An 8,804-nucleotide genomic window follows, 5' to 3' on the forward strand; every position below is an offset into this window, starting at 1 on the left:
TGAAGGCACTCGCACCACTGCGCCCGGACCGGGGAAAGAGGGGCAAGGGCTGGCCACCAGCACATGTGACTGACCGCCCAGTTGTCCTCTTTCGCCCCAGGATCCTCGTGGCAGGAAGGATTAGTTAACTGCTCGCTTTAGCTTACTCAGACCTGCCATTGACTGAGGGACCGACCCCAACGAATAATTAATGATGTGCACGCTGGATTTCAACCTCAGGAAACCTGAGAACGGAGAATTTCCTTGAGAACGGAGAATTTCCCTGTACACAACGCCCCCAGACTGTTATTTATCTGGGAAATACACCTGACTTGTATTCTTGAAATGTTTCTGTCTAAAAACATATTTGAAACTTTAAACTAAGCTATAATACATTATTCATTTGTTTATGAAACGGCCCGTGTTATTGACTGATAAGGTCAATTCAAATGAGCCAAGGTTGATGCTAAGAAACGGCCTTATCCATTATTGAGTACCTGCTTAAGGTTTTCCATCTCAATAATGAAAAGCATATAAAACGAATGTAGAATTTTCAGGTTTGTAATCTTCCACCGCCAGAGTACTTAACATCAAAGAACTTGTAAAACAGAAAGTTACCTGGAAAGTGTAGTAAAACCACTGTGATAAAGAGGACATCACACCTAGATGTGCATAACATGGGCACACTACATGAGATAGGGTCCAGGACTGAACACATCCCCTCCCCACTGTTCTAGGCTCAAGTTATGTACTTCTCCCTTAACTAGGGTGGGTAGGCAGATCCTTACAAAGCAACCCTAAAAGTAGACATTGAGAACAGTCACAGTATCTCTCAGAATGGTCTACTTGACTGAAATCACCTTCTTCTGGGGTGGATGATTGTAGGATGGTTCTGAACCTGGGTGCTGCTCCTTCTTCAGTCTGTGGCAAAGCTGTCAGGGTTTAAGCTACATTGCTGCTGCTGAATGCCATTTGTAAGTTTCCCCATGCCATGCAAATACACAGCCCATTCCTCAAGTGATGAAGATTCTCCAAAGCAAATTCAGCTGCTTGTTTCTCCCTTTCCTTTTCCCTAGGAGTCTGCTGAAAGAGGACAAGAGTGGTTCCTGCCCCAGCTGCATTATCAGCCCCCTGTCTAAACCCAGGAGGTCAAGAGGACTCTGGGGCCCAGTTTCTGGAGCTGATATCAGCCTCCTGACTTTGCTCCCTTCTCTCAGTTTCTGCAGCCCAGCCTGCACTGAAATAACCATCCTTGTTTCCCTCTTGACTCCTGCAGGAGACAAACTGGGGATCAAATCCTTGCCTAGGGATGACCCAGGAAGTCAAAGACACCTGCTCAGACTTTAGTCTACCTCAACCTGGAGGATGGCGAGATACACTGTTCTGGATTCCAAGAACTTAGAAAGAGCCAAGGGCTACCAACAGGAGACAAGTGGCCAGCTGTTATGGATAGTGATTGAATTTGGCAAACCAGTCCTCAACGCCCAACTGTCTTCCATACTGGGGCGGGAGGATTGGGGGTTGGGCTGGCAGAGGAATGTGCCCACATGCGCGGGGCTTAAAATCTCCATTGGTGCTCATAAGCGTGTAGGGTGGATGTTATTAAACCTTTAATTTTTTTTTTTAAAAAAAGAGGGTTACTTATCGGGCCATTTTAAAAAGCTGCAAAAACTGAACAGTGCAACATGAAAGACATCACTGCCCTTGTTCCGTGAGCTGAGTTGCCAAACCCCCTTCTCCATAGCTCCGCTGAGAGAGGAAAGGGAGGCGCTAATGCGCCAGGGCCGCGCCCGCCCTGGTCTACATCCTGATACCACGCCGAGCAGCAGCCGGTCTTCCAGAGCCTGTGTCCACAGCAAATCTGCAGTGGAGAGTGTGGGGCGGGGAGGAATCTCAATTCACTGTTTTAGCTACCTCGAGCCTTAGTCCTGTGAACTCCACCCAAAAGAGTATAAGCCTGCACCACACTTTCATCTGGCGACTTTCCGAAAAGTTTGTCACCCAAAGTCCCCTGCTGGGTACATCTCAGCTTTCCCCATTAAGCCTGGGTCGGAGCTTGGTCCAGATCTCCAGAGCAGGAGAGGATTCGAGCCCACAGCTCGGTTCTCCCAGCTAAGAAAGCAAGTTTGGGAGAAGGTGCATGCGCTGTGCTTCTTGCAGAGTTAAGACAAACGGCCCCGAAGATTAGTTTCCACTCATGGCCACCTGACAGAGGACAGAACAACTACCCAACAGAAAAGCAGATTCCACCAGTCACCTAGGCGCCGGGCCGTGAGTGCGCGGGCCTCGGCTTAGGTCCCCACCCCCTCTTCTTGGGTTCCTTTTCAGCAGCTTCTCACCCGCTAGGCCTCACATTTCCTAGACCAACCCCCTCAGGCTCAATTTTCCTGGACCCCAGCATCTGAACTTTCTTTCCAGGCCTCCCCTATTTCTGTGTGGAAAACTGGTGGCGAATTTCCTCTATCCCTTTTGTAACTAGAAGTGTGATCTGGTTATTAGAGACAGAAATCAATGCAAAAGAAGATAGTTACCGGCAACCTCCGTTTGGAACCCAGAAGCCTAAGAAAAGAGGAGTCAGGGTGTATAAGTCAAGTCAGTGTATAAGCCCAATATTTCCTTCACTCTAGAGACAATTCAATATTTACAACATTCCCCTGGGTTTAAACTGAGGCCAGGCCTCACTGAGACAAGAGTCCTGAAGGACTGTTCATCCTACAACATCCCATGCTGGGGTGGAAGGAATGACCAGAGACAGATGATGGAATAGGATGAACAACCCTGGCAATGCAAGCCACTGTTCTGGGAAGCTGTCTGACTCAGGAACCAGGCTGCCACTGTGCCAGGCCAATCTTACACAGACTTCTGTTCCAAGAGCTTCAGTCACCCCAAAATCTCTACTCCTGGAGGTGCAAGTGCTATGAGAAATTTGCCTGTTCTGAGCTTTAAGATGCCTGTACGGTTTGAAGGCAAGGCCAAGTTTTCTTTTTTTGATCCAAAAAAGCCCAAGGATTTTTAGAATGCTTTCCTGGGAGAGCTGTTTCAAACGTGGCCCTAAAGGCCTCTGCACCTCACCCCTACCCACCTCTCTATTCCTATCACCCTTTCATATTCTCAGGCTATACCCGGATAGCACCATCTTTTGTTAATCAGGTCCTGGGAGCCCCACGATGACCTCTAATTGCATACACTTTTTAATACAGACTGCTATGGACTGAATGTTTGGGTACCCAAAATTCATGTTAAAACTCTGTTCTTTTATGTGATACTATTTGGATATGGGGATTTGGAAAGTAATTAGGTCATGAGGTTGGATTATTGCATGCCTCTCTCGCTTCCCCTTGTAAAAAGAGGAGAGCGCTTGCTTCCTCTCATAACCCCATCCCTCAAATGAGGAAACAAGGAAGGGTTCCCTCCATACTGGCACCCTGATGGCAGACTTCCCAACCTCCAGAACGATGAGAAATATGTTTGTTGTTTAAACCATTCAGTCCATGGTTGTCTTGTTATAGCAGCCCAAGCCAACTAAGACAGAAGCACAGTGCATTGCAGGACTCGGAAGCTAACCTGGTGGGGGCCCTCAGTCCATGTTCTTGCCAGGACCCTCTATTTCCTCCAGGCCTGGCTTCTCACCAGCCAAATTGGCAGCAACTACAGCAACAAATAGCCTGCGGATAAAGGAGCACTGAGCTGGGAAGGGCCGGCTGTGTGAGGAAGAATCAAAGACCAAGAGAGACAGAAGAATGTGTGCAGTGTCTACTTTTGGGGTGATGAAGGTATAGTTAGAAATTGTGCAAGTCCTGAGGTTAGATTTCTCCTTCCTCAAGGGTCCAGTCCTTTTCTCTGAGGAGAGGCCTGTTTGCAAATGGCCAATAGCCACTGGGCATTATATCTGTGAAGTCAGAAAGTAAAGCAGCATTTGCTACTAAAGAGAGGTACTTTGTGACCTAAGTGAACTCAATGCAATCAGTTTTTCTCATAAAGCCCAACTCCTGTGTTTTCCAGTTATCCCAGTGACTATTTTTGTTTTAGCTTCTGGTACATCCATGCACTAAGTCCCAAAGCACTATAGACCCCCAGTTATCTTAGCATGCATTATCCAGTTGTAGGGAAATATTTGCTCTTGAGAACTGGAAGCCTTTTATCCTGTCTATGGCCAGTCATAGAAGATGAAGGATAAAATTCCCTGTACTTCTTACGCATGCATATGAAAATCACGATTTAAAATCATACCACCATTCCCTGCCCCCCAAATAAAGTCCTCTCTGCTCTTTGTAATGGGTTTTCTTACTGGCACAGTCTGTATCTAATAATGCCAAAGGGGAAATTCTAAACATATGTGGATGGGTGCAGTACTTCCAGTCATTTTTTTTTTTTTTTTAATGAAACAGGGTCTTACTCTGTCTCCCAGGCTAAAGTGCAGTGGCACAATCAGAGTTCACTGAAGCCTCCATCTCCTATGCTCAAGTGATCCTCCCACCTTAGCCTGCTGAGTATCTGAAACTACAGGCACACACCACCACACCTGGCTAGTTTTTGTATTTTTCATAGAGATGGGGGTTTGTGGGCGGCGTTCTCACTATGTTGCCCAGGCTGGTCTTAAAGTCCTGCACTCAAATGATTTGCCTGCCTCGGCATCCAAAGTGCTGGGATTACTGGCATGAGCCACCAAGCCCTGCCTATACTTCCAGTCTTAATTCCTCTAAAGGAGTGCCTTGGGTGGAAATCAGACTTTTCTTATCTATGAGAAAAGAAAAAAAAAAAAAAAAAAAGATAAATTAGCATAGCTGCTATTTGAATAGCTCTAGCATTTGGTTTGTATACAGAGACAGACCATAAGCAAATGTGTACTCATTCAAGAAAAGTGGGAGTACAGGATGGGGGGAAAAGGTGTGTCCTCTTCTAGAACATCTTTCCTGTGCAAAATGGGAAGGGCAGGAAGAGAACAGAAGTGAGACCAAGCCTGGTACCAGCAAGAAAACAGGTAGGAAGCTGCTGGAACTATGATGCACATGCTATTCATTCACCAACCCATTCAAAGGCTGTTTGTTCAGAAAATAATTTGATCAAATGTGACTTTTCAGACTGAGTCTGAGAGCCAGAACACATAGACTATGTTTTATTTATTTATTTCTCAAAATTAAGTGCTCAGTTTTCTTCAGGGGGACAATACTTGGAGATGCAACTGTTGTGGTGGGAGTGCACCAAATCTGAAAGATGTCCTCAACAATAGCAAGTGAATAATTTGCTTCAGTTTAGTTTTTGGTGTGTTTTGTTGCTGTTTTCTTTGAGGAAAAGTATAGGCATCACATTCTAGAGAAATATTCCTTGCATACTTTTTCTGAAACCAGACACTTTGTGTGAAGTCAAAAAAATGATTTTGACTTAAACAAAAGCTGTTAACAAAAGAGAGAGAGAGAGAGAGAGAGAAAGAGAGAAGAGAAGTAAAGAAAAGAATTCCTTTTCCTGTTGCCTCCTAAAAGGGAATTATTTGTAAACTGCACTTTTTGTCACCTTTAATCATTTTTTTTTCAAATTGCAAATTAACTAGCCCAACAATCTTGGACCATTTATTCAATAAGCACAGTATGGGAGCATTTGATAATCATGGTATATAACAACTAAAATCAAACTTACTACAGGTCCCCACTTTAGCTCCCATGCAGTCACACACAAAATGAGATTTAAAATGGAGTAGAAAGACACGACACATACAACTTAGTTTTAATGTTGTGATCATTTGCTCATATTATGACAATCATGCTGATAAATTCTATGACTTCTCATATATCTACTGTGTCCACACCCTTGGTCCATTTGATTTTCATTTCAGTAGCTGGCCCAGGTCAGAGCAATGAGAAGGTCCTAGCTTAGCTCCTAAAAAAAGAAAAAAAAAGTGACTAATCTTACATTCACAGATTTTTTTTTTTTTTTAAAAAGAATTTACTTCATGCAAATCACCCTGCTGTCTACCCTATCTTTGAAGCTCCTGTGTAATCCTTAAGGGAGGGATTTAGGAGCATATAGCATATTGCAATACAACTTTTCTTCGTTGTAAAGAAGGCAATTTTCTTCTGGGAGCTAGAGGAGCACACAGTGGAACTCCATGTTGTAACCAGGGCCACCATCAAACGTATTGTGATTTGATTTTGCTTAGCTGTTTCACTTTTCTTATGATATATGTGGTCTCAAGTAAATCATAAGCTCCTCAAAGGAAATCTGTCAGTTTACACTGCCCTTTAATCCCCCAAATGCACAATTAACTGAAATCCTAAATGAAGATCCGTATAAGGAGTGGCTTCAAAAGATGACTTCATAATTATTTAAATTTTCTCCCCCAAAGAAGTGAGACTCTACAGTATTTTAATGTATATTGTAATGGTGAATGTTTTTTTTTTTCTGCCTGCTGTTTCCTTTTTCTAGGAGAGTGAGGATTTGAAAGAGTGTGAGTGTGAGTGTGTATGCGTGTGTGGGGTGTTCGTACAAGTGTTTTCATCGTTTGCATCACCATGGCTCTTAATTACAGTAATCATTTTTGCAAATAGGCTTTGTTTTCTACTCTGAATCCCTGGCTTTTGGCAGGCTGCATTGGGCAAACACCTGTTGTCTGGTTAAACAGAGAAACACCTGTCAGTGAAGCCACTAAGTACTAACTCGGGAGCTGTCATGGGGGTCTAGGGAAACTTTGCAAGTGTCAGAAGAAAGGAAGGAGCACCTGCTTAGGGCCCAGGAGGGTCAAATGGCAGCTTACTGACTTCTGACCGAAGATGTCTGTGAATACATTCCGTTTCCTCTGCCTGCTTCTGAGCAATGCAGCCTGTGGCCACAACATCTGTTAACGGATGATTGAATGTGGCCAAATTTGAGGAAAATCGCTTTTTAAAGGAAATAGTTTAAGAGAGATGAGGGCTTTGAGGCATTAAAATCTAAATGCCTTTTATAGGAGAATATCCAGCTAATAAGAGTGAAAGAGGGAAGTAATAAGAAATGGGAGAGGAAACAAAGAAATATTGACATGAAAAAAGGGACAAAGATGATTTTTTTCTATGCTATCATTTCTTTCAGAAAGTGACCATTTTGAGTGCATTAGTGGTACTGGGCTAGTTCTGTGTATAGACATAGATCCAGTAAAATAGACGTCCCTGGAAAAGTCTTTATCAATTCCCTTGACAGTTTAGATACTTAAATACGGCTTATGCCTACACGTGGAAATGGAGGAAAACAAAATGGAAAAAAAAAAATCTATGATTATTTTATACTTAAAAAAAAAATCTTTGGGAAGGAAAGAGAAAGAGAAAATTAAAAAGCTCACATTTTTTCAAAGATAAATTTTAGTACCAGTGTTTATCTTTAGAAATCCTAGTCTTTTGTTGCTCATGCTTAAGATACATAGAAATCCATATTGGCTCAGGGAAATTTTCCTTTTTTAAATTTATTTTTATTTTCAATTTTTGTGGGTACATAGTAGGTGCATATATTTATGGGGTATAGCTCAGGGAAATTTCTTGAACCTCCCTGATCCTGTGAAAGGTTACTCACAGAGCTGGATGTTACAAGGATCGGGCACTTGAGCTTTTCCATCTGTATCTCTTTCCAGTTGGAATTACTCTCCACAATATTCTGTGGGAGGAGCTGCCAGCCTGAATTCTTCCTCCAGATGGAGATTGCTTTTCTCCTCTACCCCATTGTCTCTCATGAAGCCACTCTCCTTTCCTTATATTATTATTTTCCTAGTCTTGGGGGGTCTCTTAGCATTAAATACAAAGGGAAATTGTGGGTGATGAAAAAACCTGTAGGCAGGAAGGAGGACAGGCAGGAGAAATCATTAAGAGAACTTCTAATCTTGGATTCATCCTTGATTTTTCTTTTTCCTGCACTCTCTGTATGCAATCCATTAGAAACTCCTTTGGCTTTATCTTCCAAATATATCCAGAATCCAAATACTTTCTACCATCTCCACTGCAACCCTCATCACCTCTCACATGGATGACTGCAATAATTGGTCTCCTTGCTTTTGGCCTTGGGCCCTTAAAATGTATTCTTAATGCAGAAATCAAAATAATCCTTTAAAAAATAAAAGCCAGTTTCTGTCACTCCTCTTTGTTCTTTTCTTTTCTTTTTTTTTTTTTTTTTTTCTTTTTTTTTTTTTTGACACTATCTCCCTCCGTCACTCAGGCTAGCGTGCAGTGATGTAATCACAGATCAATACAGCCTCAACTTCCCAAGTTCAAGCAAGTGATCCTTGCACCTCAGACTCCTGTGTAGCTGGGACTACATGCTCCCACTCTTCTTCTTAAAACCATCAATCAATTCTTCTTTCTTTCTTTCTTTCTTTCTTTCTTTCTTTCTTTCTTTCTTTCTTTCTTTCTTTCTTGAGATGGAGTTTCATTCTTGTTGCCTAGGTTGGAGTGCAGTGGCATGATCTCAGCTCACTGCAACCTCCACCTCCCGGATTCAAGCGATTCTCCTGCCTCAGCCTCCCGAGTAGCTTGGATTATAGGCATGCGCCACCACGCCCTGCTAATTTTTATATTTTTAGTAGAGATGGAGTTTCTTCTTCTTGGTCAGTCTGATCTCAAACTCTGGACCTCAGGTGATCCACCCGCCTCGGCCTTCCAAAGTGTTGGGATTCCAGGCATGAGCCACCACTCCCAGCCAATCAATTCTTAGGCTATTCTAAAGCTAAAGTCTTTCAGTGATTATGAAACCCCTACCTGCTCCCCTGGCTCACTCCTTTCAAACTATGCTTGCTTCCTTGCATTCTTCAAACTCAGCAGCTAGGCTCTCATCTTTCCACATTCACAAAGGCCATGTCCTCTGTTGGGACT

The sequence above is a fragment of the Piliocolobus tephrosceles genome, chromosome 3 (assembly GCF_002776525.5).
Source record: "Piliocolobus tephrosceles isolate RC106 chromosome 3, ASM277652v3, whole genome shotgun sequence".
Taxonomy (NCBI): Eukaryota; Metazoa; Chordata; class Mammalia; order Primates; family Cercopithecidae; genus Piliocolobus; species Piliocolobus tephrosceles.